We start from the raw sequence: 25,245 nt of genomic DNA, 5'->3' as shown, positions 1-25,245 counted from the left end.
CCTCATGTGTCACAGGGTGATCAGACGTTGCAACAAAAGACATGCAGGTTGTAGAGAGAAGAGAAAAAGCTTACAGCAAATGGTATTTTCAAGCGGTCTCCCACCCAAGTACTAACCAGGCCCAACCCTGCTTGGCTTCCGAGATCAGACGAGGTCAGGCATATTGAGGGTGGTGTGGCCGTAAGCAACAATGTCTGTGACAAATGTGCATTATATAAGTACAGGAATCATACGGTTCCTCTATGCAACCAGTTAATTTCCGAGAAAGGCTGATGTGTACTGGGCACATCTTCTTCCCTGACGTGATTATTCTCTGCAGCTGAAACTGAGACTCTCAGATCACTTTGTGTCTGCCAACAAAGCAGCAGCAGCTGAAGATGACCAACTTCCTCATGTGTCACAGGGTGATCAGACGTTGCAACAAAAGACATGCAGGTGGTAGAGAGAAGAGAAAAAGCTTACAGCACCTGGTATTCCCAGACAGTCTCCCACCCAAGTACTAACCAGGCACAATCCTGCTTGGCTTCCGAGATCAGACGAGGTCGGGCATATTATATTCAGGGTGGTGTGGCCGTAAGCGACAATCTCTGTGACAAATGTGCATTATATAGGTACTGGAATCATACGGTTCCTCTATGTAACCAGATAATTGCAGAGAAAGGCTTATGTGTAGTGGGCACATCTTCTTCCCTGACGTGATTATTCTCTGCAGCTGAAACTGAGACTCTCAGATCACTTCGTGTCTCCCAACAAAGCAGCAGAAGCTGAAGATGACCAACTTCCTCATGTGTCACAGGGTGATCAGACGTTGCAACAAAAGACATTCAGGTGGTCCAGAGAAGAGATAAAGCTTACAGCACCTGGTATTCCCAAGCAGTCTCCCACCCAAGTACTAACCAGGCCAACCGTGCTTGGCTTCCGAGATCAGACGAGGTCGGGCATGTTCAGGGTGGTGTGGCCGAAAGTAATAATCTCTGTGACAAATGTGCATTATATAGGTACTAGAATCATACGGTTCCTCTATGTAACCAGATAATTGCCAAGAAAGGCTGATGTGTAGTGGGCACATATTCTTCCCTGATGTGATTATTCTCTGCAGCTGAAACTGAGACTCTCAGATCACTTTGTGTCTGCCAACAAAGCAGCAGCAGCTGAAGATGACCAACTTCCTCATGTGTCACAGGGTGATCAGACGTTGCAACAAAAGACATTCAGGTGGTCCAGAGAAGAGATAAAGCTTACAGCACCTGGTATTCCCAAGCAGTCTCCCACCCAAGTACTAACCAGGCCAACCGTGCTTGGCTTCCGAGATCAGACGAGGTCGGGCATGTTCAGGGTGGTGTGGCCGTAAGTAATAATCTCTGTGACAAATGTGCATTATATAGGTACTGGAATCATACGGTTCCTCTATGTAACCAGATAATTGCCAAGAAAGGCTGATGTGTAGTGGGCACATATTCTTCCCTGATGTGATTATTCTCTGCAGCTGAAACTGAGACTCTCAGATCACTTTGTGTCTGCCAACAAAGCAGCAGCAGCTGAAGATGACCAACTTCCTCATGTGTCACAGGGTGATCAGACGTTGCAACAAAAGACATGCAGGTTGTAGAGAGAAGAGAAAAAGCTTACAGCAAATGGTATTTTCAAGCGGTCTCCCACCCAAGTATTAACCAGGCCCAACCCTGCTTGGCTTCCGAGATCAGACGAGGTCAGGCATATTGAGGGTGGTGTGGCCGTAAGCAACAATGTCTGTGACAAATGTGCATTATATAAGTACAGGAATCATACGGTTCCTCTATGCAACCAGTTAATTTCCGAGAAAGGCTGATGTGTACTGGGCACATCTTCTTCCCTGACGTGATTATTCTCTGCAGCTGAAACTGAGACTCTCAGATCACTTTGTGTCTGCCAACAAAGCAGCAGCAGCTGAAGATGACCAACTTCCTCATGTGTCACAGGGTGATCAGACGTTGCAACAAAAGACATGCAGGTGGTAGAGAGAAGAGAAAAAGCTTACAGCACCTGGTATTCCCAGACAGTCTACCATCCAAGTACTAACCAGGCCCAAACCTGCTTGGCTTCTGAGATCAGACGAGGTCGGGCATATTCAGGGTGGTGTGGCCGTAAGCAACCATAACTGTGACAAATGTGCATTATATAGGTACTGGAATCATACAGTTCCTCTATGTAACCAGATAATTGCCGTGAAAAGCTGATAAGTAGTGGGCACATCTTCTTCCCTGACGTGATTATTCTCTCGAGCTGAAACTGAGACTCTCAGATCACTTTGTGTCTGCCAACAAAGCAGCAGAAGCTGAAGATGACCAACTTCCTCATGTGTCACAGGGTGATCAGACATTGCAACAAAAGACATGCAGGTGGTAGAGAGAAGAGAAAAAGCTTACAGCTCCTGGTATTCCCAAGCGGTCTCCCATTTAAGTACTAACCAGGCCCAACCCTCCTTGGCTACCGAGATCAGACGAGGTCGGGCGTGTTCAGGGTGGTGTGGCCGTAAGCAACAATGTCTGTGACAAATGTGCATTATATAGGCACTGGAATCATACGGTTCCTCTATGCAACCAGATAATTGCCGAGAAAGGCACACTTGTAGTGGGCAAATCTTCTTCCCTCATGTGATCATTCTCTGCAGCTGAAACTGAGACTCTCAGATCACTTCGTGTCTGCCAACAAAGCAGCAGCAGCTGAAAATGACCACCTTTCTCATGTGTCACAGGGTGATCAGACGTTGCAACAAAAGACATGCAGGTGGTCGAGAGAAGAGAAAAAGCTTAGAGCACCTGGTATTCCCAAGAGGTCTTCCATCCAAGTACTAACCACGCCCAACCCTCCTTGGCTTCCGAGATCAGACGAGGTCGGGCATGTTCAGGGTGGTGTGGCCGTAAGCAACAATGTCTCTGACAAATGTGCATTATATAGGTACTGGAATCATACGGTTCCTCTATGCAACCAGATCATTTCCGAGAAAGGCTGATGTGTAGTGGGCACATCTTCTTCCCTGACGTGATTATTCTCTGCAGCTGAAACTGAGACTCTCAGATCACTTCGTGTCTGCCAACAAAGCAGCAGTAGCTGAAGATGACCAACTTCCTCATGTGTATCAGGGTGATCAGACGTTGCAACAAAAGACATGCAGGTGGTAGAGAGAAGAGAAAAAGCTTACAGCACCTGGTATTCCCAGAGAGTCTACCATCCAAGTACTAACCAGGCCAAAACCTGCTTGGCTTCCGAGATCAGACGTGGTCAGGCATTTTCAGGGTGGTGTGGCCGTAATTAACCATAACTGTGACAAATGTGCATTATAAAGGTACTGGAATCATACAGTTCCTCTATGTAACCAGATAATTGCCGAGAAAAGCTGATAAGTAGTGGGCACATCTTCTTCCCTGACGTGATTATTCTCTCGAGCTGAAACTGAGACTCTCAGATCACTTCGTGTCTGCCAACAAAGCAGCAGAAGCTGAAGATGACCAACTTCCTCATGTGTCACAGGGTGATCAGACGTTGCAACAAAAGACATGCAGGTGGTAGAGAGAAGAGAAAAAGCTTAAGGCACCTGGTATTCCCAAGCGGTCTACCATTCAAGTACTAACCAGGCCCAACCCTGCTTGGCTTCCGAGATCAGACGAGGTCGGGCTTATTCAGGGTGGTGTGGCCGTAAGCAACAATATCGGTGACAAATGTGCATTATATAGGTACTGGAATCATACACTTCCTCTGTGTAACCAGATAATTGCCGAAAAAGGCTGACTTGTAGTGGGTTCATCTTTCTCCTTGATGTGATTATTCTCTTCAGCTGAAACTGAGACTCTCAGATCACCTCGTGTCTATCAACAAAGCAGCAGCAGCTGAAGATGACCAACTTCTTCACGTGTCACAGGGTGATCAGACGTTGCAACAAAAGACATGCAGGTGGTAGAGAGAAGAGAAAAAGCTTACAGCACCTGGTATTCCCAAGCTGTCTCCCATCCAAGTACTAACCAGGTACAACCTTCTTGGTGTCCGAGATCAGACGAGGTCGGGCTTATTCAGGGTGGTGTGGCCGTAAGCAACAATGTCTCTGACAAATGTGCATTATATAGGTACTGGAATCATACGGTTCCTCTATGCAACCAGATAATTGCCGAGAAAGGCTGATGTGTAGCGGGCAAATCATCTTCTCTGATGTGATCATTCTCTGCAACTGAAACTGAGACTCTCAGATCACTTTGTGTAAGCCAACAAAGCAGCAGCAGCTGAAGATGACCAACTTCCTCATGTGTCACAGGGTGATCAGACGTTGCAACAAAAGACATGCAGGTTGTAGAGAGAAGAGAAAAAGCTTACAGCACCTGGTATTCCCAAGCAGTCTCCCATCCAAGTACTAAGCAGGCTCAACCCTGCTTGGCTTCCGAGATCAGACGAGGTCGGGTATGTTCAGGGTGGTGTGGCCGTAAGCAACAATGTGTCTGACAAAAGTGCATTATATAAGTACAGGAATCATACGGTTCCTCTATGTAACCAGATAATTGCTGAGAAAGGCTGATGTGTAGTGGGCACATCTTCTTCCCTGACGTGATTATTCTCTTCAGCTGAAACTGAGACTCTCAGATCACTTCGTGTCTTCCAACAAAGCAGCAGCAGCTGAAGATGACCAACTTCCTCATGTGTCACAGGGTGATCAGACGTTGCAACAAAAGACATGCAGGTTGTAGAGAGAAGAGAAAACGCTTACAGCACCTGGTATTCCCAAGCAGTCTCCCATTAAAGTACTAACCAGGCCCAACCCTCCTTGGCTTCCGAGATCAGACGAGGTCGGGCATATTCAGGGTGGTGTGGCCGTAAGGAACAATTTCTGTGACAAATGTGCATTATATAAGTACTGGAATCATACACTTCCTCTATGTAACCAGATAATTTCCGAGAAAGGCTCACTTGTTATGGGCACTTCTTCTTCCCTGATGTGATCATTCTCTGCAGCTGAAACTGAGACTCTCAGATCACTTCGTGTCTGCCAACAAAGCAGCAGCAGCTGCTGAAGATGACCAACTTCCTCATGTGTCACAGGGTGATCAGACGTTGCAACAAAAGACATGCAGGTGGTAGAGAGAAGAGAAAAAGCTTAAAGCACCTGGTATTCCCAAGAGGTCTTCCATCCAAGTACTAACCAGGCCCAACCCTCCTTGGCTTCCGAGATCAGACGAGGTCGGGCATGTTCAGGGTGGTGTGGCCGTAAGCAACAATGTCTCTGACAAATGTGCATTATATAGGTACTGGAATCATACGGTTCCTCTATGCAACCAGTTAATTTCCGAGAAAGGCTGATGTGTACTGGGCACATCTTCTTCCCTGACGTGATTATTCTCTGCAGCTGAAACTGAGACTCTCAGATCACTTTGTGTCTGCCAACAAAGCAGCAGCAGCTGAAGATGACCAACTTCCTCATGTGTCACAGGGTGATCAGACGTTGCAACAAAAGACATGCAGGTGGTAGAGAGAAGAGAAAAAGCTTACAGCACCTGGTATTCCCAGACAGTCTACCATCCAAGTACTAACCAGGCCCAAACCTGCTTGGCTTCTGAGATCAGACGAGGTCGGGCATATTCAGGGTGGTGTGGCCGTAAGCAACCATAACTGTGACAAATGTGCATTATATAGGTACTGGAATCATACAGTTCCTCTATGTAACCAGATAATTGCAGAGAAAAGCTGATAAGTAGTGGGCACATCTTCTTCCCTGACGTGATTATTCTCTCGAGCTGAAAGTGAGACTCTCAGATCACTTTGTGTCTGCCAACAAAGCAGCAGAAGCTGAAGATGACCAACTTCCTCATGTGTCACAGGGTGATCAGACATTGCAACAAAAGACATGCAGGTGGTAGAGAGAAGAGAAAAAGCTTAAAGCACCTGGTATTCCCAAGAGGTCTTCCATCCAAGTACAAACCATGCCCAACCCTGCTTGGTTTCCGAGATCAGACGAGGTCGGGCATGTTCAGGGTTGTGTGGCCGTAAGCAACAATGTCTCTGACAAATGTGCATTATATAGGTACTGGAATCATACGGTTCCTCTATGCACCCAGATAATTGCAGAGAAAGGCTGATGTGTAGCGGGCATATCATCTTCTCTGATGTGATCATTCTCTGCAACTGAAACTGAGACTCTCAGATCACTTCGTGTCAGCCAACAAAGCAGCAGCAGCTGAAGATGACCAACTTCCTCATGTGTCACAGGGTGATCAGACGTTGCAACAAAAGACATGCAGGTGGTAGAGAGAAGAGAAAAAGCTTACAGCACCTGGTATTCCCAAGAGGTCTTCCATCCAAGTACTAACCACGCCCAACCCTCCTTGGCTTCCAAGATCAGACGAGGTCGGGCATATTCAGGGTGGTGCGGCCGTAAGCAACAATAGCTGTGACAAATGTGCATTATATACGTACTGGAATCATACACTTCTTCTATGTAACCAGATAATTGCAGAGAAAGGCTGACTTGTAGTGGGCACATCTTCTTCCCTGATGTGATTATTCTCTTCAGCTGAAACTGAGACTCTCAGATCACTTCGTGTCTGCCAACAAAGCAGCAGAAGCTGAAGATGACCAACTTCCTCATGTGTCACAGGGTGATCAGATGTTGCAACAAAAGACATGCAGGTGGTAGAGAGAAGAGAAAAAGCTTACAGCACCTGGTATTCCCAAGCTGTCTCCCATCCAAGTACTAACCAGGTAAAACCTTCTTGGTGTCCGAGATCAGACGAGGTCGGGCTTATTCAGGGTGGTGTGGCCGTAAGCAACAATGTCTCTGACAAATGTGCATTATATAGGTACTGGAATCATACGGTTCCTCTATGCAACCAGATAATTGCCGAGAAAGGCTGATGTGTAGCGGGCAAATCATCTTCTCTGATGTGATCATTCTCTGCAACTGAAACTGAGACTCTCAGATCACTTTGTGTCAGCCAACAAAGCAGCAGCAGCTGAAGATGACCAACTTCCTCATGTGTCACAGAGTGATCAGATGTTGCAACAAAAGACATGCAGGTTGTAGAGAGAAGAGAAAACGCTTACAGCACATGGTATTCCCAAGAGGTCTTCCATCCAAGTACTAACCACGCCCAACCCTCCTTGGCTTCCGAGATCAGACGAGGTCGGGTATGTTCAGGGTGGTGTGGCCGTAAGCAACAATGTCTCTGACAAATGTGCATTATATAGGTACTGGAATCATACGGTTCCTCTATGCAACCAGATCATTTCCGAGAAAGGCTGATGTGTAGTGGGCACATATTCTTCCCTGATGTGATTATTCTCTGCAGCTGAAACTGAGACTCTCAGATCACTTTGTGTCTGCCAACAAAGCAGCAGCAGCTGAAGATGACCAACTTCCTCATGTGTCACAGGGTGATCAGACGTTGCAACAAAAGACATGCAGGTGGTAGAGAGAAGAGAAAAAGCTTACAGCACCTGGTATTCCCAGACAGTCTACCATCCAAGTACTAACCAGGCCCAAACCTGCTTGGCTTCCGAGATCAGACGTGGTCGGGCATATTCAGGGTGGTGTGGCCGTAAGCAACCATAACTGTGACAAATGTGCATTATATAGGTACTGGAATCATACAGTTCCTCTATGTAACCAGATAATTGCCGAGAAAAGCTGATAAGTAGTGGGCACATCTTCTTCCCTGACGTGATTATTCTCTCGAGCTGAAACTGAGACTCTCAGATCACTTTGTGTCTGCCAACAAAGCAGCAGAAGCTGAAGATGACCAACTTCCTCATGTGTCACAGGGTGATCAGACGTTGCAACAAAAGACATGCAGGTGGTACAGAGAAGAGAAAAAGCTTACAGCACCTCGTATTCCCAAGAGGTCTTCCATCCAAGTACAAACCAGGCCCAACTGTGCTTGGCTTCCGAGATCAGACTAGGTCGGGCATGTTCAGGGTTGTGTGGCCGTAAGCAACAATGTCTCTGACAAATGTGCATTATATAGGTACTGGAATCATACGGTTCCTCTATGCAACCAGATAATTGCCGAGAAAGGCTGATGTGTAGCGGGCATATCATCTTCTCTGATGTGATCATTCTCTGCAACTGAAACTGAGGCTCTCAGATCACTTCGTGTCAGCCAACAAAGCAGCAGCAGCTGAAGATGACCAACTTCCTCATGTGTCACAGGGTGATCAGACGTTGCAACAAAAGACATGCAGGTGGTAGAGAGAAGAGAAAAAGCTTACAGCACCTGGTATTACGAAGTGGTCTCCCATCCAAGTACTAACCAGGCCCAACCCTGCTTTTCTTCCAAGATCAGACGAGGTCAGGTATATTCAGGGTGGTGCGGCCGTAAGCAACAATATCGGTGACAAATGTGCATTATATAGGTACTGGAATCATACACTTCCTCTGTGTAACCAGATAATTGCCGAAAAAGGCTGACTTGTAGTTGGTTCATCTTCCTCCTTGATGTGATTATTCTCTTCAGCTGAAACTGAGACTCTCAGATCACCTCGTGTCTATCAACAAAGCAGCAGCAGCTGAAGATGACCAACTTCTTCACGTGTCACAGGGTGATCAGACGTTGCAACAAAAGACATGCAGGTGGTAGAGAGAAGAGAAAAAGCTTACAGCACCTGGTATTCCCAAGCTGTCTCCCATCCAAGTACTAACCAGGTACAACCTTCTTGGTGTCCGAGATCAGACGAGGTCGGGCTTATTCAGGGTGGTGTGGCCGTAAGCAACAATGTCTCTGACAAATGTGCATTATATAGGTACTGGAATCATACGGTTCCTCTATGCAACCAGATAATGGCCGAGAAAGGCTGATGTGTAGCGGGCAAATCATCTTCTCTGATGTGATCATTCTCTGCAACTGAAACTGAGACTCTCAGATCACTTTGTGTCAGCCAACAAAGCAGCAGCAGCTGAAGATGACCAACTTCCTCATGTGTCACAGGGTGATCAGACGTTGCAACAAAAGACATGCAGGTTGTAGAGAGAAGAGAAAATGCTTACAGCACCTGGTATTCCCAAGCAGTCTCCCATCCAAGTACTAAGCAGGTTCAACCCTGCTTGGCTTCCAAGATCAGACGAGGTCGGGTATGTTCAGGGTGGTGTGGCCGTAAGCAACAATGTGTCTGACAAAAGTGCATTATATAACTACAGGAATCATACGGTTCCTCTATGTAACCAGATAATTGCTGAGAAAGGCTGATGTGTAGTGGGCACATCTTCTTCCCTGACGTGATTATTCTCTTCAGTTGAAACTGAGACTCTCAGATCACTTCGTGTCTTCCAACAAAGCAGCAGCAGCTGAAGATGGCCAACTTCCTCATGTGTCACAGGGTGATCAGACGTTGCAACAAAAGACATGCAGGTGGTACAGAGAAGAGAAAAAGCTTACAGCACCTCGTATTCCCAAGCGGTCTCCCATTTAAGTACTAACCAGGCCCAACCCTCCTTGGCTACCGAGATCAGACGAGGTCGGGCATGTTCAGGGTGGTGTGGCCGTAAGCAACAATGTCTGTGACAAATGTGCATTATATAGGTACTGGATTCATACGGTTCCTCTATGTAACCAGATAATTGCCGAGAAAGGCTGACTTGTAGTGGGCAAATCTTCTTCCCTCATGTGATCATTCTCTGCAGCTGAAACTGAGACTCTCAGATCACTTCGTGTCTGCCAACAAAGCAGCAGCAGCTGAAGATGACCACCTTCCTCATGTGTCACAGGGTGATCAGACGTTGCAACAAAAGACATGCAGGTGGTAGAGAGAAGAGAAAAAGCTTACAGCACCTGGTATTCCCAGACAGTCTACCATCCAAGTACTAACCAGGCCCAAACCTGCTTGGCTTCCGAGATCAGACGTGGTCGGGCATATTCAGGGTGGTGTGGCCGTAAGCAACCATAACTGTGACAAATGTGCATTATATAGGTAATGGAATCATACAGTTCCTCTATGTAGCCAGATAATTGCCGAGAAAAGCTGATAAGTAGTGGGCACATCTTCTTCCCTGACGTGATTATTCTCTCGAGCTGAAACTGAGACTCTCAGATCACATTGTGTCTGCCAACAAAGCAGCAGCAGCTGAAGATGACCACCTTCCTCATGTGTCACAGGGTGATCAGACGTTGCAACAAAAGACATGCAGGTGGTCGAGAGAAGAGAAAAAGCTTACAGCACCTGGTGTTCCCAAGCAGTCTACCATCCAAGTACTAACCACGCCCAACCCTCCTTGGCTTCCGAGATCAGACGAGGTCGGGTATGTTCAGGGTGGTGTGGCCGTAAGCAACAATGTCTCTGACAAATGTGCATTATATAGGTACTGGAATCATACGGTTCCTCTATGCAACCAGATCATTTCCGAGAAAGGCTGATGTGTAGTGGGCACATCTTCTTCCCTGACGTGATTATTCTCTGCAGCTGAAACTGAGACTCTCAGATCACTTTGTGTCTGCCAACACAGCAGCAGCAGCTGAAGATGACCAACTTCCTCATGTGTCACAGGGTGATCAGACGTTGCAACAAAAGACATGCAGGTGGTAGAGAGAAGAGAAAAAGCTTACAGCACCTGGTATTCCCAAGCAGTCTCCCACCCAAGTACTAACCAGGCACAATCCTGCTTGGCTTCCGAGATCAGACGAGGTCGGGCATATTATATTCAGGGTGGTGTGGCCGTAAGCGACAATCTCTGTGACAAATGTGCATTATATAGGTACTGGAATCATACAGTTCCTCTATGTAACCAGATAATTGCCGAGAAAAGCTGATAAGTAGTGGGCACATCTTCTTCCCTGACGTGATTATTCTCTCGAGCTGAAACTGAGACTCTCAGATCACTTTGTGTCTGCCAACAAAGCAGCAGAAGCTGAAGATGACCAACTTCCTCATGTGTCACAGGGTGATCAGACGTTGCAACAAAAGACATGCAGGTGGTACAGAGAAGAGAAAAAGCTTACAGCACCTCGTATTCCCAAGAGGTCTTCCATCCAAGTACAAACCAGGCCCAACTGTGCTTGGCTTCCGAGATCAGACTAGGTCGGGCATGTTCAGGGTTGTGTGGCCGTAAGCAACAATGTCTCTGACAAATGTGCATTATATAGGTACTGGAATCATACGGTTCCTCTATGCAACCAGATAATTGCCGAGAAAGGCTGATGTGTAGCGGGCATATCATCTTCTCTGATGTGATCATTCTCTGCAACTGAAACTGAGGCTCTCAGATCACTTCGTGTCAGCCAACAAAACAGCAGCAGCTGAAGATGACCAACTTCCTCATGTGTCACAGGGTGATCAGACGTTGCAACAAAAGACATGCAGGTGGTAGAGAGAAGAGAAAAAGCTTACAGCACCTGGTATTCCCAAGTGGTCTCCCATCCAGGTACTAACCAGGCCCAACCCTGCTTTTCTTCCAAGATCAGACGAGGTCAGGTATATTCAGGGTGGTGCGGCCGTAAGCAACAATATCGGTGACAAATGTGCATTATATAGGTACTGGAATCATACACTTCCTCTGTGTAACCAGATAATTGCCGAAAAAGGCTGACTTGTAGTTGGTTCATCTTCCTCCTTGATGTGATTATTCTCTTCAGCTGAAACTGAGACTCTCAGATCACCTCGTGTCTATCAACAAAGCAGCAGCAGCTGAAGATGACCAACTTCTTCACGTGTCACAGGGTGATCAGACGTTGCAACAAAAGACATGCAGATGGTAGAGAGAAGAGAAAAAGCTTACAGCACCTGGTATTCCCAAGCTGTCTCCCATCCAAGTACTAACCAGGTACAACCTTCTTGGTGTCCGAGATCAGACGAGGTCGGGCTTATTCAGGGTGGTGTGGCCGTAAGCAACAATGTCTCTGACAAATGTGCATTATATAGGTACTGGAATCATACGGTTCCTCTATGCAACCAGATAATGGCCGAGAAAGGCTGATGTGTAGCGGGCAAATCATCTTCTCTGATGTGATCATTCTCTGCAACTGAAACTGAGACTCTCAGATCACTTTGTGTCAGCCAACAAAGCAGCAGCAGCTGAAGATGACCAACTTCCTCATGTGTCACAGGGTGATCAGACGTTGCAACAAAAGACATGCAGGTTGTAGAGAGAAGAGAAAATGCTTACAGCACCTGGTATTCCCAAGCAGTCTCCCATCCAAGTACTAAGCAGGTTCAACCCTGCTTGGCTTCCAAGATCAGACGAGGTCGGGTATGTTCAGGGTGGTGTGGCCGTAAGCAACAATGGGTCTGACAAAAGTGCATTATATAAGTACAGGAATCATACGGTTCCTCTATGTAACCAGATAATTGCTGAGAAAGGCTGATGTGTAGTCGGCACATCTTCTTCCCTGACGTGATTATTCTCTTCAGTTGAAACTGAGACTCTCAGATCACTTCGTGTCTTCCAACAAAGCAGCAGCAGCTGAAGATGGCCAACTTCCTCATGTGTCACAGGGTGATCAGACGTTGCAACAAAAGACATGCAGGTGGTCGAGAGAAGACAAAACGCTTACAGCACCTGGTATTCCCAAGCAGTCTCCCATTAAAGTACTAACCAGGCCCAACCCTCCTTGGCTTCCGAGATCAGACGAGGTCGGGCTTATTCAGGGTGGTGTGGCCGTAAGGAACAATTTCTGTGACAAATGTGCATTATATAGGTACTGGAATCATACAATTCCTCTATGTAACCAGATAATTGCAGAGAAAGGCTGACTTGTTATGGGCACATCTTCTTCCCTGATGTGATTATTCTCTGCAGCTGAAACTGAGACTCTCAGATCACTTCGTGTCTGCCAACAAAGCAGCAGCAGCTGAAGATGACCAACTTCCTCATGTGTCACAGGGTGATCAGACGTTGCAACAAAAGACATGCAGGTGGTCGAGAGAAGACAAAAAGCTTACAGCTCCTGGTATTCCCAAGCGGTCTCCCATTTAAGTACTAACCAGGCCCAACCCTCCTTGGCTACCGAGATCAGACGAGGTCGGGCATGTTCAGGGTGGTGTGGCCGTAAGCAACAATGTCTGTGACAAATGTGCATTATATAGGTACTGGAATCATACGGTTCCTCTATGTAACCAGATAATTGCTGAGAAAGGCTGACTTGTAGTGGGCAAATCTTCTTCCCTCATGTGATCATTCTCTGCAGCTGAAACTGAGACTCTCAGATCACTTCGTGTCTGCCAACAAAGCAGCAGCAGCTGAAGATGACCACCTTCCTCATGTGTCACAGGGTGATCAGACGTTGCAACAAAAGACATGCAGGTGGTCGAGAGAAGAGAAAAAGCTTACAGCACCTGGTATTCCCAAGAGGTCTTCCATCCAAGTACTAACCACGCCCAACCCTCCTTGGCTTCCGAGATCAGACGAGGTCGGGTATGTTCAGGGTGGTGTGGCCGTAAGCAACAATGTCTCTGACAAATGTGCATTATATAGGTACTGGAATCATACGGTTCCTCTATGCAACCAGATCATTTCCGAGAAAGGCTGATGTGTAGTGGGCACATCTTCTGCCCTGACGTGATTATTCTCTGCAGCTGAAACTGAGACTCTCAGATCACTTTGTGTCTGCCAACACAGCAGCAGCAGCTGAAGATGACCAACTTCCTCATGTGTCACAGGGTGATCAGACGTTGCAACAAAAGACATGCAGGTGGTAGAGAGAAGAGAATCAGCTTACAGCACCTGGTATTCCCAGATATTCTACCATCCAAGTACTAACCAGGCCCAAACCTGCTTGGCTTCCGAGATCAGACGTGGTCAGGCATATTCAGGGTGGTGTGGCCGTAAGCAACCATAACTGTGACAAATGTGCATTATATAGGTACTGGAATCATACAGTTCCTCTATGTAACCAGATAATTGCCGAGAAAAGCTGATAAGTAGTGGGCACATCTTCTTCCCTGACGTGATTATTCTCTCGAGCTGAAACTGAGACTCTCAGATCACTTTGTGTCTGCCAACAAAGCAGCAGAAGCTGAAGATGACCAACTTCCTCATGTGTCACAGGGTGATCAGACGTTGCAACAAAAGACATGCAGGTGGTACAGAGAAGAGAAAAAGCTTACAGCACCTCGTATTCCGAAGTGGTCTCCCATCCAAATACTAACGAGGCCCAACCCTGCTTTTCTTCCAAGATCAGACGAGGTCAGGTATATTCAGGGTGGTGCGGCCGTAAGCAACAATATCGGTGACAAATGTGCATTATATAGGTACTGGAATCATACACTTCCTCTGTGTAACCAGATAATTGCCGAAAAAGGCTGACTTGTAGTGGGCACATCATCTTCCTCCTTGATGTGATTATTCTCTTCAGCTGAAACTGAGACTCTCAGATCACCTCGTGTCTATCAACAAAGCAGCAGCAGCTGAAGATGACCAACTTCTTCACGTGTCACAGGGTGATCAGACGTTGCAACAAAAGACATGCAGGTGGTAGAGAGAAGAGAAAAAGCTTACAGCACCTGGTATTCCCAAGCTGTCTCCCATCCAAGTACTAACCAGGTACAACCTTCTTGGTGTCCGAGATCAGACGAGGTCGGGCTTATTCAAGGTGGTGTGGCCGTAAGCAACAATGTCTCTGACAAATGTGCATTATATAGGTATTGGAATCATACGGTTCCTCTATGCAACCAGATAATTGCCGAGAAAGGCTGATGTGTAGCGGGCAAATCATCTTCTCTGATGTGATCATTCTCTGCAACCGAAACTGAGACTCTCAGATCACTTTGTGTCAGCCAACAAAGCAGCAGCAGCTGAAGATGACCAACTTCCTCATGTGTCACAGGGTGATCAGACGTTGCAACAAAAGACATGCAGGTTGTAGAGAGAAGAGAAAACGCTTACAGCACCTGGTATTCCCAAGCAGTCTCCCATCCAAGTACTAAGCAGGTTCAACCCTGCTTGGCTTCCGAGATCAGACGAGGTCGGGTATGTTCAGGGTGGTGTGGCCGTAAGCAACAATGTGTCTGACAAAAGTGCATTATATAAGTACAGGAATCATACGGTTCCTCTATGTAACCAGATAATTGCTGAGAAAGGCTGATGTGTAGTGGGCACATCTTCTTCCCTGACGTGATTATTCTCTTCAGTTGAAACTGAGACTCTCAGATCACTTCGTGTCTTCCAACAAAGCAGCAGCAGCTGAAGATGGCCAACTTCCTCATGTGTCACAGGGTGATCAGACGTTGCAAGAAAAGACATGCAGGTTGTAGAGAGAAGAGAAAACGCTTACAGCACCTGGTATTCCCAAGCAGTCTCCCATTAAAGTACTAACCAGGCCCAACCCTCCTTGGCTTCCGAGATCAGACGAGGTCGGGCTTATTCAGGGTGGTGTGGCCGTAAGGAACAATTTCTGTGACAAATGTGCATTATATAGGTACTGGAATCATACAATTCCTCTATGTAACCAGATAATTGCAGAGAAAGGCTGACTTGTTATGGGCACATCTTCTTCCCTGATGTGATCATTCTCTGCAGCTGAAACTGAGACTCTCAGATCACTTCGTGTCTGCCAACAAAGCAGCAGCAGCTGAAGATGACCAACTTCCTCATGTGTCACAGGGTGATCAGACGTTGCAACAAAAGACATGCAGGTGGTCGAGAGAAGACAAAAAGCTTACAGCTCCTGGTATTCCCAAGTGGTCTCCCATCCAAGTACTAACCAGGCCCAACCCTCCTTGGCTACCGAGATCAGACGAGGTCGGGCATGTTCAGGGTGGTGTGGCCGTAAGCAACAATGTCTGTGACAAATGTGCATTATATAGGTACTGGAATCATACGGTTCCTCTATGTAACCAGATAATTGCCGAGAAAGGCTGACTTGTAGTGGGCAAATCTTCTTCCCTCATGTGATCATTCTCTGCAGCTGAAACTGAGACTCTCAGATCACTTCGTGTCTGCCAACAAAGCAGCAGAAGCTGAAGATGACCACCTTCCTCATGTGTCACAGGGTGATCAGACGTTGCAACAAAAGACATGCAGGTGGTCGAGAGAAAAGAAAAAGCTTACAGCACCTGGTATTCCCAAGAGGTCTTCCATCCAAGTACTAACCACGCCCAACCCTCCTTGGCTTCCGAGATCAGACGAGGTCGGGTATGTTCAGGGTGGTGTGGCCGTAAGCAACAATGTCTCTGACAAATGTGCATTATATAGGTACTGGAATCATACGGTTCCTCTATGCAACCAGATCATTTCCGAGAAAGGCTGATGTGTAGTGGGCACATCTTCTTCCCTGACGTGATTATTCTCTGCAGCTGAAACTGAGACTCTCAGATCACTTTGTGTCTGCCAACAAAGCAGCAGCAGCTGAAGATGACCAACTTCCTCATGTGTCACAGGGTGATCAGACGTTGCAACAAAAGACATGGAGGTGGTAGAGAGAAGAGAATCAGCTTACAGCACCTGGTATTCCCAGATAGTCCACCATCCAAGTACTAACCAGGCCCAACCCTGCTTTTCTTCCAAGATCAGACGAGGTCAGGCATATTCAGGGTGGTGCGGCCGTAAGCAACAATAGCTGTGTCAAATGTGCATTATATAGGTACTGGAATCATACACTTCTTCTATGTAACCAGATAATTGCAGAGAAAGGCTGACTTGTAGTGGGCACATCTTCTTCCCTGACGTGATTATTCTCTGTAGCTGAAACTGAGACTCTCAGATCACTTTGTGTCTGCCAACAAAGCAGCAGCAGCTGAAGATGACCAACTTCCTCATGTGTCACAGGGTGATCAGACGTTGCAACAAAAGACATGCAGGTGGTAGAGAGAAGAGAAGAAGCTTACAGCACCTGGTATTCCCAGATAGTCCACCATCCAAGCACTAACCAGGCCCAACCCTGCTTTTCTTCCAAGATCAGACGAGGTCAGGCATATTCAGGGTGGTGCGGCCGTAAGCAACAATAGCTGTGACAAATGTGCATTATATAGGTACTGGAATCATACACTTCTTCTATGTAACCAGATAATTGCAGAGAAAGGCTGACTTGTAGTGGGCACATCTTCTTCCCTGACGTGATTATTCTCTGTAGCTGAAACTGAGACTCTCAGATCACTTTGTGTCTGCCAACAAAGCAGCAGCAGCTGAAGATGACCAACTTCCTCATGTGTCACAGGGTGATCAGACGTTGCAACAAAAGACATGCAGGTTGTAGAGAGAAGAGAAAACGCTTACAGCACCTGGTATTCCCAAGCAGTCTCCCATCCAAGTACTAAGCAGGTTCAACCCTGCTTGGCTTCCGAGATCAGACGAGGTCGGGTATGTTCAGGGTGGTGTGGCCGTAAGCAACAATGTGTCTGACAAAAGTGCATTATATAAGTACAGGAATCATACGGTTCCTCTATGTAACCAGATAATTGCTGAGAAAGGCTGATGTGTAGTGGGCACATCTTCTTCCCTGACGTGATTATTCTCTTCAGTTGAAACTGAGACTCTCAGATCACTTCGTGTCTTCCAACAAAGCAGCAGCAGCTGAAGATGGCCAACTTCCTCATGTGTCACAGGGTGATCAGACGTTGCAACAAAAGACATGCAGGTTGTAGAGAGAAGAGAAAACGCTTACAGCACCTGGTATTCCCAAGCAGTCTCCCATTAAAGTACTAACCAGGCCCAACCCTCCTTGGCTTCCGAGATCAGACGAGGTCGGGCTTATTCAGGGTGGTGTGGCCGTAAGGAACAATTTCTGTGACAAATGTGCATTATATAGGTACTGGAATCATACAATTCCTCTATGTAACCAGATAATTGCAGAGAAAGGCTGACTTGTTATGGGCACATCTTCTTCCCTGATGTGATCATTCTCTGCAGCTGAAACTGAGACTCTCAGATCACTTCGTGTCTGCCAACAAAGCAGCAGCAGCTGAAGATGACCAACTTCCTCATGTGTCACAGGGTGATCAGACGTTGCAACAAAAGACATGCAGGTGGTCGAGAGAAGACAAAAAGCTTACAGCTCCTGGTATTCCCAAGTGGTCTCCCATCCAAGTACTAACCAGGCCCAACCCTCCTTGGCTACCGAGATCAGACGAGGTCGGGCATGTTCAGGGTGGTGTGGCCGTAAGCAACAATGTCTGTGACAAATGTGCATTATATAGGTACTGGAATCATACGGTTCCTCTATGTAACCAGATAATTGCCGAGAAAGGCTGACTTGTAGTGGGCAAATCTTCTTCCCTCATGTGATCATTCTCTGCAGCTGAAACTGAGACTCTCAGATCACTTCGTGTCTGCCAACAAAGCAGCAGAAGCTGAAGATGACCACCTTCCTCATGTGTCACAGGGTGATCAGACGTTGCAACAAAAGACATGCAGGTGGTCGAGAGAAAAGAAAAAGCTTACAGCACCTGGTATTCCCAAGAGGTCTTCCATCCAAGTACTAACCACGCCCAACCCTCCTTGGCTTCCGAGATCAGACGAGGTCGGGTATGTTCAGGGTGGTGTGGCCGTAAGCAACAATGTCTCTGACAAATGTGCATTATATAGGTACTGGAATCATACGGTTCCTCTATGCAACCAGATCATTTCCGAGAAAGGCTGATGTGTAGTGGGCACATCTTCTTCCCTGACGTGATTATTCTCTGCAGCTGAAACTGAGACTCTCAGATCACTTTGTGTCTGCCAACAAAGCAGCAGCAGCTGAAGATGACCAACTTCCTCATGTGTCACAGGGTGATCAGACGTTGCAACAAAAGACATGGAGGTGGTAGAGAGAAGAGAATCAGCTTACAGCACCTGGTATTCCCAGATAGTCCACCATCCAAGTACTAACCAGGCCCAACCCTGCTTTTCTTCCAAGATCAGACGAGGTCAGGCATATTCAGGGTGGTGCGGCCGTAAGCAACAATAGCTGTGTCAAATGTGCATTATATAGGTACTGGAATCATACACTTCTTCTATGTAACCAGATAATTGCAGAGAAAGGCTGACTTGTAGTGGGCACATCTTCTTCCCTGACGTGATTATTCTCTGTAGCTGAAACTGAGACTCTCAGATCACTTTGTGTCTGCCAACAAAGCAGCAGCAGCTGAAGATGACCAACTTCCTCATGTGTCACAGGGTGATCAGACGTTGCAACAAAAGACATGCAGGTTGTAGAGAGAAGAGAAAAAGCTTACAGCAAATGGTATTTTCAAGCGGTCTCCCACCCAAGTACTAACCAGGCCCAACCCTGCTTGGCTTCCGAGATCAGACGAGGTCAGGCATATTGAGGGTGGTGTGGCCGTAAGCAACAATGTCTGTGACAAATGTGCATTATATAAGTACAGGAATCATACGGTTCCTCTATGTAACCAGATAATTGCCGAGAAAGGCTGACTTGTAGTGGGCACATCTTCTTCCCTGATGTGATTATTCTCTCCAGCTGAAACTGAGACTCTCAGATCACTTTGTGTCTGCCAACAAAGCAGCAGCAGCTGAAGATGACCAACTTCCTCATGTGTCACAGGGTGATCAGACGTTGCAACAAAAGACATGCAGGTGGTAGAGAGAAGAGAAAAAGCTTACAGCACCTGGTATTCCCAAGCAGTCTCCCACCCAAGTACTAACCAGGCACAATCCTGCTTGGCTTCCGAGATCAGACGAGGTCGGGCATATTATATTCAGGGTGGTGTGGCCGTAAGCGACAATCTCTGTGACAAATGTGCATTATATAGGTACTGGAATCATACGGTTCCTCTATGTAACCAGATAATTGCAGAGAAAGGCTTATGTGTAGTGGGCACATCTTCTTCCCTGACGTGATTATTCTCTGCAGCTGAAACTGAGACTCTCAGATCACTTCGTGTCTCCCAACAAAGCAGCAGAAGCTGAAGATGACCAACTTCCTCATGTGTCACAGGGTGATCAGACGTTGCAACAAAAGACATTCAGGTGGTCCAGAGAAGAGATAAAGCTTACAGCACCTGGTATTCCCAAGCAGTCTCCCACCCAAGTACTAACCAGGCCAACCGTGCTTGGCTTCCGAGATCAGACGAGGTCGGGCATGTTCAGGGTGGTGTGGCCGTAAGTAATAATCTCTGTGACAAATGTGCATTATATAGGTACTAGAATCATACGGTTCCTCTATGTAACCAGATAATTGCCAAGAAAGGCTGATGTGTAGTGGGCACATATTCTTCCCTGATGTGATTATTCTCTGCAGCTGAAACTGAGACTCTCAGATCACTTTGTGTCTGCCAACAAAGCAGCAGCAGCTGAAGATGACCAACTTCCTCATGTGTCACAGGGTGATCAGACGTTGCAACAAAAGACATTCAGGTGGTCCAGAGAAGAGATAAAGCTTACAGCACCTGGTATTCCCAAGCAGTCTCCCACCCAAGTACTAACCAGGCCAACCGTGCTTGGCTTCCGAGATCAGACGAGGTCGGGCATGTTCAGGGTGGTGTGGCCGTAAGTAATAATCTCTGTGACAAATGTGCATTATATAGGTACTGGAATCATACGGTTCCTCTATGTAACCAGATAATTGCCAAGAAAGGCTGATGTGTAGTGGGCACATATTCTTCCCTGATGTGATTATTCTCTGCAGCTGAAACTGAGACTCTCAGATCACTTTGTGTCTGCCAACAAAGCAGCAGCAGCTGAAGATGACCAACTTCCTCATGTGTCACAGGGTGATCAGACGTTGCAACAAAAGACATGCAGGTTGTAGAGAGAAGAGAAAAAGCTTACAGCAAATGGTATTTTCAAGCGGTCTCCCACCCAAGTACTAACCAGGCCCAACCCTGCTTGGCTTCCGAGATCAGACGAGGTCAGGCATATTGAGGGTGGTGTGGCCGTAAGCAACAATGTCTGTGACAAATGTGCATTATATAAGTACAGGAATCATACGGTTCCTCTATGCAACCAGTTAATTTCCGAGAAAGGCTGATGTGTACTGGGCACATCTTCTTCCCTGACGTGATTATTCTCTGCAGCTGAAACTGAGACTCTCAGATCACTTTGTGTCTGCCAACAAAGCAGCAGCAGCTGAAGATGACCAACTTCCTCATGTGTCACAGGGTGATCAGACGTTGCAACAAAAGACATGCAGGTGGTAGAGAGAAGAGAAAAAGCTTACAGCACCTGGTATTCCCAGACAGTCTCCCACCCAAGTACTAACCAGGCACAATCCTGCTTGGCTTCCGAGATCAGACGAGGTCGGGCATATTATATTCAGGGTGGTGTGGCCGTAAGCGACAATCTCTGTGACAAATGTGCATTATATAGGTACTGGAATCATACGGTTCCTCTATGTAACCAGATAATTGCAGAGAAAGGCTTATGTGTAGTGGGCACATCTTCTTCCCTGACGTGATTATTCTCTGCAGCTGAAACTGAGACTCTCAGATCACTTCGTGTCTCCCAACAAAGCAGCAGAAGCTGAAGATGACCAACTTCCTCATGTGTCACAGGGTGATCAGACGTTGCAACAAAAGACATTCAGGTGGTCCAGAGAAGAGATAAAGCTTACAGCACCTGGTATTCCCAAGCAGTCTCCCACCCAAGTACTAACCAGGCCAACCGTGCTTGGCTTCCGAGATCAGACGAGGTCGGGCATGTTCAGGGTGGTGTGGCCGAAAGTAATAATCTCTGTGACAAAAGTGCATTATATAGGTACTAGAATCATACGGTTCCTCTATGTAACCAGATAATTGCCAAGAAAGGCTGATGTGTAGTGGGCACATATTCTTCCCTGATGTGATTATTCTCTGCAGCTGAAACTGAGACTCTCAGATCACTTTGTGTCTGCCAACAAAGCAGCAGCAGCTGAAGATGACCAACTTCCTCATGTGTCACAGGGTGATCAGACGTTGCAACAAAAGACATTCAGGTGGTCCAGAGAAGAGATAAAGCTTACAGCACCTGGTATTCCCAAGCAGTCTCCCACCCAAGTACTAACCAGGCCAACCGTGCTTGGCTTCCGAGATCAGACGAGGTCGGGCATGTTCAGGGTGGTGTGGCCGTAAGTAATAATCTCTGTGACAAATGTGCATTATATAGGTACTGGAATCATACGGTTCCTCTATGTAACCAGATAATTGCCAAGAAAGGCTGATGTGTAGTGGGCACATATTCTTCCCTGATGTGATTATTCTCTGCAGCTGAAACTGAGACTCTCAGATCACTTTGTGTCTGCCAACAAAGCAGCAGCAGCTGAAGATGACCAACTTCCTCATGTGTCACAGGGTGATCAGACGTTGCAACAAAAGACATGCAGGTTGTAGAGAGAAGAGAAAAAGCTTACAGCAAATGGTATTTTCAAGCGGTCTCCCACCCAAGTATTAACCAGGCCCAACCCTGCTTGGCTTCCGAGATCAGACGAGGTCAGGCATATTGAGGGTGGTGTGGCCGTAAGCAACAATGTCTGTGACAAATGTGCATTATATAAGTACAGGAATCATACGGTTCCTCTATGCAACCAGTTAATTTCCGAGAAAGGCTGATGTGTACTGGGCACATCTTCTTCCCTGACGTGATTATTCTCTGCAGCTGAAACTGAGACTCTCAGATCACTTTGTGTCTGCCAACAAAGCAGCAGCAGCTGAAGATGACCAACTTCCTCATGTGTCACAGGGTGATCAGACGTTGCAACAAAAGACATGCAGGTGGTAGAGAGAAGAGAAAAAGCTTACAGCACCTGGTATTCCCAGACAGTCTACCATCCAAGTACTAACCAGGCCCAAACCTGCTTGGCTTCTGAGATCAGACGAGGTCGGGCATATTCAGGGTGGTGTGGCCGTAAGCAACCATAACTGTGACAAATGTGCATTATATAGGTACTGGAATCATACAGTTCCTCTATGTAACCAGATAATTGCCGTGAAAAGCTGATAAGTAGTGGGCACATCTTCTTCCCTGACGTGATTATTCTCTCGAGCTGAAACTGAGACTCTCAGATCACTTTGTGTCTGCCAACAAAGCAGCAGAAGCTGAAGATGACCAACTTCCTCATGTGTCACAGGGTGATCAGACATTGCAACAAAAGACATGCAGGTGGTAGAGAGAAGAGAAAAAGCTTACAGCTCCTGGTATTCCCAAGCGGTCTCCCATTTAAGTACTAACCAGGCCCAACCCTCCTTGGCTACCGAGATCAGACGAGGTCGGGCGTGTTCAGGGTGGTGTGGCCGTAAGCAACAATGTCTGTGACAAATGTGCATTATATAGGCACTGGAATCATACGGTTCCTCTATGCAACCAGATAATTGCCGAGAAAGGCACACTTGTAGTGGGCAAATCTTCTTCCCTCATGTGATCATTCTCTGCAGCTGAAACTGAGACTCTCAGATCACTTCGTGTCTGCCAACAAAGCAGCAGCAGCTGAAAATGACCACCTTTCTCATGTGTCACAGGGTGATCAGACGTTGCAACAAAAGACATGCAGGTGGTCGAGAGAAGAGAAAAAGCTTAGAGCACCTGGTATTCCCAAGAGGTCTTCCATCCAAGTACTAACCACGCCCAACCCTCCTTGGCTTCCGAGATCAGACGAGGTCGGGCATGTTCAGGGTGGTGTGGCCGTAAGCAACAATGTCTCTGACAAATGTGCATTATATAGGTACTGGAATCATACGGTTCCTCTATGCAACCAGATCATTTCCGAGAAAGGCTGATGTGTAGTGGGCACATCTTCTTCCCTGACGTGATTATTCTCTGCAGCTGAAACTGAGACTCTCAGATCACTTCGTGTCTGCCAACAAAGCAGCAGTAGCTGAAGATGACCAACTTCCTCATGTGTATCAGGGTGATCAGACGTTGCAACAAAAGACATGCAGGTGGTAGAGAGAAGAGAAAAAGCTTACAGCACCTGGTATTCCCAGAGAGTCTACCATCCAAGTACTAACCAGGCCAAAACCTGCTTGGCTTCCGAGATCAGACGTGGTCAGGCATTTTCAGGGTGGTGTGGCCGTAATTAACCATAACTGTGACAAATGTGCATTATAAAGGTACTGGAATCATACAGTTCCTCTATGTAACCAGATAATTGCCGAGAAAAGCTGATAAGTAGTGGGCACATCTTCTTCCCTGACGTGATTATTCTCTCGAGCTGAAACTGAGACTCTCAGATCACTTCGTGTCTGCCAACAAAGCAGCAGAAGCTGAAGATGACCAACTTCCTCATGTGTCACAGGGTGATCAGACGTTGCAACAAAAGACATGCAGGTGGTAGAGAGAAGAGAAAAAGCTTAAGGCACCTGGTATTCCCAAGCGGTCTACCATTCAAGTACTAACCAGGCCCAACCCTGCTTGGCTTCCGAGATCAGACGAGGTCGGGCTTATTCAGGGTGGTGTGGCCGTAAGCAACAATATCGGTGACAAATGTGCATTATATAGGTACTGGAATCATACACTTCCTCTGTGTAACCAGATAATTGCCGAAAAAGGCTGACTTGTAGTGGGTTCATCTTTCTCCTTGATGTGATTATTCTCTTCAGCTGAAACTGAGACTCTCAGATCACCTCGTGTCTATCAACAAAGCAGCAGCAGCTGAAGATGACCAACTTCTTCACGTGTCACAGGGTGATCAGACGTTGCAACAAAAGACATGCAGGTGGTAGAGAGAAGAGAAAAAGCTTACAGCACCTGGTATTCCCAAGCTGTCTCCCATCCAAGTACTAACCAGGTACAACCTTCTTGGTGTCCGAGATCAGACGAGGTCGGGCTTATTCAGGGTGGTGTGGCCGTAAGCAACAATGTCTCTGACAAATGTGCATTATATAGGTACTGGAATCATACGGTTCCTCTATGCAACCAGATAATTGCCGAGAAAGGCTGATGTGTAGCGGGCAAATCATCTTCTCTGATGTGATCATTCTCTGCAACTGAAACTGAGACTCTCAGATCACTTTGTGTAAGCCAACAAAGCAGCAGCAGCTGAAGATGACCAACTTCCTCATGTGTCACAGGGTGATCAGACGTTGCAACAAAAGACATGCAGGTTGTAGAGAGAAGAGAAAAAGCTTACAGCACCTGGTATTCCCAAGCAGTCTCCCATCCAAGTACTAAGCAGGCTCAACCCTGCTTGGCTTCCGAGATCAGACGAGGTCGGGTATGTTCAGGGTGGTGTGGCCGTAAGCAACAATGTGTCTGACAAAAGTGCATTATATAAGTACAGGAATCATACGGTTCCTCTATGTAACCAGATAATTGCTGAGAAAGGCTGATGTGTAGTGGGCACATCTTCTTCCCTGACGTGATTATTCTCTTCAGCTGAAACTGAGACTCTCAGATCACTTCGTGTCTTCCAACAAAGCAGCAGCAGCTGAAGATGACCAACTTCCTCATGTGTC

General features: G+C 46.8%; 1 non-coding gene and 59 pseudogenes across 1 annotated transcript; all 60 read right to left on the bottom strand.

Annotated features, from left to right (window-relative positions):
- Window positions 1–67: 67 nt before the first annotated feature.
- On the bottom strand, window positions 68–186 carry LOC140293313 (5S ribosomal RNA; annotated as a pseudogene).
- A 269-nt stretch (window positions 187–455) lies between these two features.
- Window positions 456–579, bottom strand: LOC140290640 (5S ribosomal RNA; annotated as a pseudogene).
- Window positions 580–848: 269 nt separating this feature from the next.
- On the bottom strand, window positions 849–966 carry LOC140293112 (5S ribosomal RNA; annotated as a pseudogene).
- Window positions 967–1,235: 269 nt separating this feature from the next.
- Window positions 1,236–1,353, bottom strand: LOC140290174 (5S ribosomal RNA; annotated as a pseudogene).
- Window positions 1,354–1,622: 269 nt separating this feature from the next.
- On the bottom strand, window positions 1,623–1,741 carry LOC140296069 (5S ribosomal RNA; annotated as a pseudogene).
- Window positions 1,742–2,010: 269 nt separating this feature from the next.
- Window positions 2,011–2,129, bottom strand: LOC140270335 (5S ribosomal RNA; annotated as a pseudogene).
- A 269-nt stretch (window positions 2,130–2,398) lies between these two features.
- On the bottom strand, window positions 2,399–2,517 carry LOC140300275 (5S ribosomal RNA; annotated as a pseudogene).
- A 269-nt stretch (window positions 2,518–2,786) lies between these two features.
- Window positions 2,787–2,905, bottom strand: LOC140289408 (5S ribosomal RNA; annotated as a pseudogene).
- Window positions 2,906–3,174: 269 nt separating this feature from the next.
- On the bottom strand, window positions 3,175–3,293 carry LOC140295221 (5S ribosomal RNA; annotated as a pseudogene).
- Window positions 3,294–3,562: 269 nt separating this feature from the next.
- On the bottom strand, window positions 3,563–3,681 carry LOC140301001 (5S ribosomal RNA; annotated as a pseudogene).
- Window positions 3,682–4,337: 656 nt separating this feature from the next.
- Window positions 4,338–4,456, bottom strand: LOC140299847 (5S ribosomal RNA; annotated as a pseudogene).
- Window positions 4,457–4,725: 269 nt separating this feature from the next.
- On the bottom strand, window positions 4,726–4,844 carry LOC140275631 (5S ribosomal RNA; annotated as a pseudogene).
- A 272-nt stretch (window positions 4,845–5,116) lies between these two features.
- Window positions 5,117–5,235, bottom strand: LOC140307108 (5S ribosomal RNA; annotated as a pseudogene).
- A 269-nt stretch (window positions 5,236–5,504) lies between these two features.
- Window positions 5,505–5,623, bottom strand: LOC140270322 (5S ribosomal RNA; annotated as a pseudogene).
- A 269-nt stretch (window positions 5,624–5,892) lies between these two features.
- LOC140291441 (5S ribosomal RNA) lies at window positions 5,893–6,011 on the bottom strand (annotated as a pseudogene).
- A 269-nt stretch (window positions 6,012–6,280) lies between these two features.
- Window positions 6,281–6,399, bottom strand: LOC140289479 (5S ribosomal RNA; annotated as a pseudogene).
- A 656-nt stretch (window positions 6,400–7,055) lies between these two features.
- On the bottom strand, window positions 7,056–7,174 carry LOC140299471 (5S ribosomal RNA; annotated as a pseudogene).
- Window positions 7,175–7,443: 269 nt separating this feature from the next.
- Window positions 7,444–7,562, bottom strand: LOC140302219 (5S ribosomal RNA; annotated as a pseudogene).
- A 269-nt stretch (window positions 7,563–7,831) lies between these two features.
- On the bottom strand, window positions 7,832–7,950 carry LOC140296519 (5S ribosomal RNA; annotated as a pseudogene).
- Window positions 7,951–8,219: 269 nt separating this feature from the next.
- On the bottom strand, window positions 8,220–8,338 carry LOC140279471 (5S ribosomal RNA; annotated as a pseudogene).
- Window positions 8,339–8,994: 656 nt separating this feature from the next.
- LOC140280034 (5S ribosomal RNA) lies at window positions 8,995–9,113 on the bottom strand (annotated as a pseudogene).
- A 269-nt stretch (window positions 9,114–9,382) lies between these two features.
- On the bottom strand, window positions 9,383–9,501 carry LOC140319154 (5S ribosomal RNA; annotated as a pseudogene).
- Window positions 9,502–9,770: 269 nt separating this feature from the next.
- Window positions 9,771–9,889, bottom strand: LOC140302214 (5S ribosomal RNA; annotated as a pseudogene).
- A 269-nt stretch (window positions 9,890–10,158) lies between these two features.
- On the bottom strand, window positions 10,159–10,277 carry LOC140270147 (5S ribosomal RNA; annotated as a pseudogene).
- Window positions 10,278–10,546: 269 nt separating this feature from the next.
- Window positions 10,547–10,670, bottom strand: LOC140289823 (5S ribosomal RNA; annotated as a pseudogene).
- Window positions 10,671–10,939: 269 nt separating this feature from the next.
- LOC140296518 (5S ribosomal RNA) lies at window positions 10,940–11,058 on the bottom strand (annotated as a pseudogene).
- A 269-nt stretch (window positions 11,059–11,327) lies between these two features.
- LOC140298694 (5S ribosomal RNA) lies at window positions 11,328–11,446 on the bottom strand. Its single transcript, XR_011914316.1, has one exon. It is a non-coding gene; the product is annotated as a 5S ribosomal RNA (ribosomal RNA).
- Window positions 11,447–12,102: 656 nt separating this feature from the next.
- LOC140280029 (5S ribosomal RNA) lies at window positions 12,103–12,221 on the bottom strand (annotated as a pseudogene).
- Window positions 12,222–12,490: 269 nt separating this feature from the next.
- On the bottom strand, window positions 12,491–12,609 carry LOC140288584 (5S ribosomal RNA; annotated as a pseudogene).
- Window positions 12,610–12,878: 269 nt separating this feature from the next.
- Window positions 12,879–12,997, bottom strand: LOC140306190 (5S ribosomal RNA; annotated as a pseudogene).
- Window positions 12,998–13,266: 269 nt separating this feature from the next.
- Window positions 13,267–13,385, bottom strand: LOC140300514 (5S ribosomal RNA; annotated as a pseudogene).
- Window positions 13,386–13,654: 269 nt separating this feature from the next.
- LOC140291242 (5S ribosomal RNA) lies at window positions 13,655–13,773 on the bottom strand (annotated as a pseudogene).
- A 269-nt stretch (window positions 13,774–14,042) lies between these two features.
- On the bottom strand, window positions 14,043–14,161 carry LOC140279308 (5S ribosomal RNA; annotated as a pseudogene).
- Window positions 14,162–14,433: 272 nt separating this feature from the next.
- On the bottom strand, window positions 14,434–14,551 carry LOC140297004 (5S ribosomal RNA; annotated as a pseudogene).
- Window positions 14,552–14,820: 269 nt separating this feature from the next.
- On the bottom strand, window positions 14,821–14,939 carry LOC140313562 (5S ribosomal RNA; annotated as a pseudogene).
- A 269-nt stretch (window positions 14,940–15,208) lies between these two features.
- LOC140288583 (5S ribosomal RNA) lies at window positions 15,209–15,327 on the bottom strand (annotated as a pseudogene).
- Window positions 15,328–15,596: 269 nt separating this feature from the next.
- LOC140299651 (5S ribosomal RNA) lies at window positions 15,597–15,715 on the bottom strand (annotated as a pseudogene).
- Window positions 15,716–15,984: 269 nt separating this feature from the next.
- Window positions 15,985–16,103, bottom strand: LOC140300513 (5S ribosomal RNA; annotated as a pseudogene).
- Window positions 16,104–16,372: 269 nt separating this feature from the next.
- On the bottom strand, window positions 16,373–16,491 carry LOC140278983 (5S ribosomal RNA; annotated as a pseudogene).
- A 269-nt stretch (window positions 16,492–16,760) lies between these two features.
- LOC140291773 (5S ribosomal RNA) lies at window positions 16,761–16,879 on the bottom strand (annotated as a pseudogene).
- Window positions 16,880–17,148: 269 nt separating this feature from the next.
- LOC140313540 (5S ribosomal RNA) lies at window positions 17,149–17,267 on the bottom strand (annotated as a pseudogene).
- Window positions 17,268–17,536: 269 nt separating this feature from the next.
- LOC140288580 (5S ribosomal RNA) lies at window positions 17,537–17,655 on the bottom strand (annotated as a pseudogene).
- A 269-nt stretch (window positions 17,656–17,924) lies between these two features.
- Window positions 17,925–18,043, bottom strand: LOC140299650 (5S ribosomal RNA; annotated as a pseudogene).
- Window positions 18,044–18,312: 269 nt separating this feature from the next.
- LOC140300512 (5S ribosomal RNA) lies at window positions 18,313–18,431 on the bottom strand (annotated as a pseudogene).
- Window positions 18,432–18,700: 269 nt separating this feature from the next.
- LOC140278979 (5S ribosomal RNA) lies at window positions 18,701–18,819 on the bottom strand (annotated as a pseudogene).
- A 269-nt stretch (window positions 18,820–19,088) lies between these two features.
- Window positions 19,089–19,207, bottom strand: LOC140293311 (5S ribosomal RNA; annotated as a pseudogene).
- A 269-nt stretch (window positions 19,208–19,476) lies between these two features.
- Window positions 19,477–19,600, bottom strand: LOC140289822 (5S ribosomal RNA; annotated as a pseudogene).
- A 269-nt stretch (window positions 19,601–19,869) lies between these two features.
- Window positions 19,870–19,987, bottom strand: LOC140290173 (5S ribosomal RNA; annotated as a pseudogene).
- A 269-nt stretch (window positions 19,988–20,256) lies between these two features.
- On the bottom strand, window positions 20,257–20,374 carry LOC140290172 (5S ribosomal RNA; annotated as a pseudogene).
- A 269-nt stretch (window positions 20,375–20,643) lies between these two features.
- On the bottom strand, window positions 20,644–20,762 carry LOC140293310 (5S ribosomal RNA; annotated as a pseudogene).
- Window positions 20,763–21,031: 269 nt separating this feature from the next.
- Window positions 21,032–21,155, bottom strand: LOC140290639 (5S ribosomal RNA; annotated as a pseudogene).
- A 269-nt stretch (window positions 21,156–21,424) lies between these two features.
- Window positions 21,425–21,542, bottom strand: LOC140293110 (5S ribosomal RNA; annotated as a pseudogene).
- Window positions 21,543–21,811: 269 nt separating this feature from the next.
- Window positions 21,812–21,929, bottom strand: LOC140290171 (5S ribosomal RNA; annotated as a pseudogene).
- Window positions 21,930–22,198: 269 nt separating this feature from the next.
- Window positions 22,199–22,317, bottom strand: LOC140296067 (5S ribosomal RNA; annotated as a pseudogene).
- Window positions 22,318–22,586: 269 nt separating this feature from the next.
- LOC140270316 (5S ribosomal RNA) lies at window positions 22,587–22,705 on the bottom strand (annotated as a pseudogene).
- A 269-nt stretch (window positions 22,706–22,974) lies between these two features.
- LOC140300274 (5S ribosomal RNA) lies at window positions 22,975–23,093 on the bottom strand (annotated as a pseudogene).
- Window positions 23,094–23,362: 269 nt separating this feature from the next.
- On the bottom strand, window positions 23,363–23,481 carry LOC140289407 (5S ribosomal RNA; annotated as a pseudogene).
- Window positions 23,482–23,750: 269 nt separating this feature from the next.
- LOC140295220 (5S ribosomal RNA) lies at window positions 23,751–23,869 on the bottom strand (annotated as a pseudogene).
- A 269-nt stretch (window positions 23,870–24,138) lies between these two features.
- Window positions 24,139–24,257, bottom strand: LOC140301000 (5S ribosomal RNA; annotated as a pseudogene).
- Window positions 24,258–24,913: 656 nt separating this feature from the next.
- LOC140299846 (5S ribosomal RNA) lies at window positions 24,914–25,032 on the bottom strand (annotated as a pseudogene).
- Between the last annotated feature and the right edge of the window lie 213 nt (window positions 25,033–25,245).

This window comes from Leuresthes tenuis, unplaced genomic scaffold (assembly GCF_036924035.1).
Source record: "Leuresthes tenuis unplaced genomic scaffold, fLeuTen1.0.hap1 SCAF_1, whole genome shotgun sequence".
Taxonomy (NCBI): domain Eukaryota; kingdom Metazoa; phylum Chordata; class Actinopteri; order Atheriniformes; family Atherinopsidae; genus Leuresthes; species Leuresthes tenuis.
This window is presented reverse-complemented; position numbering and strand designations above follow the sequence as displayed.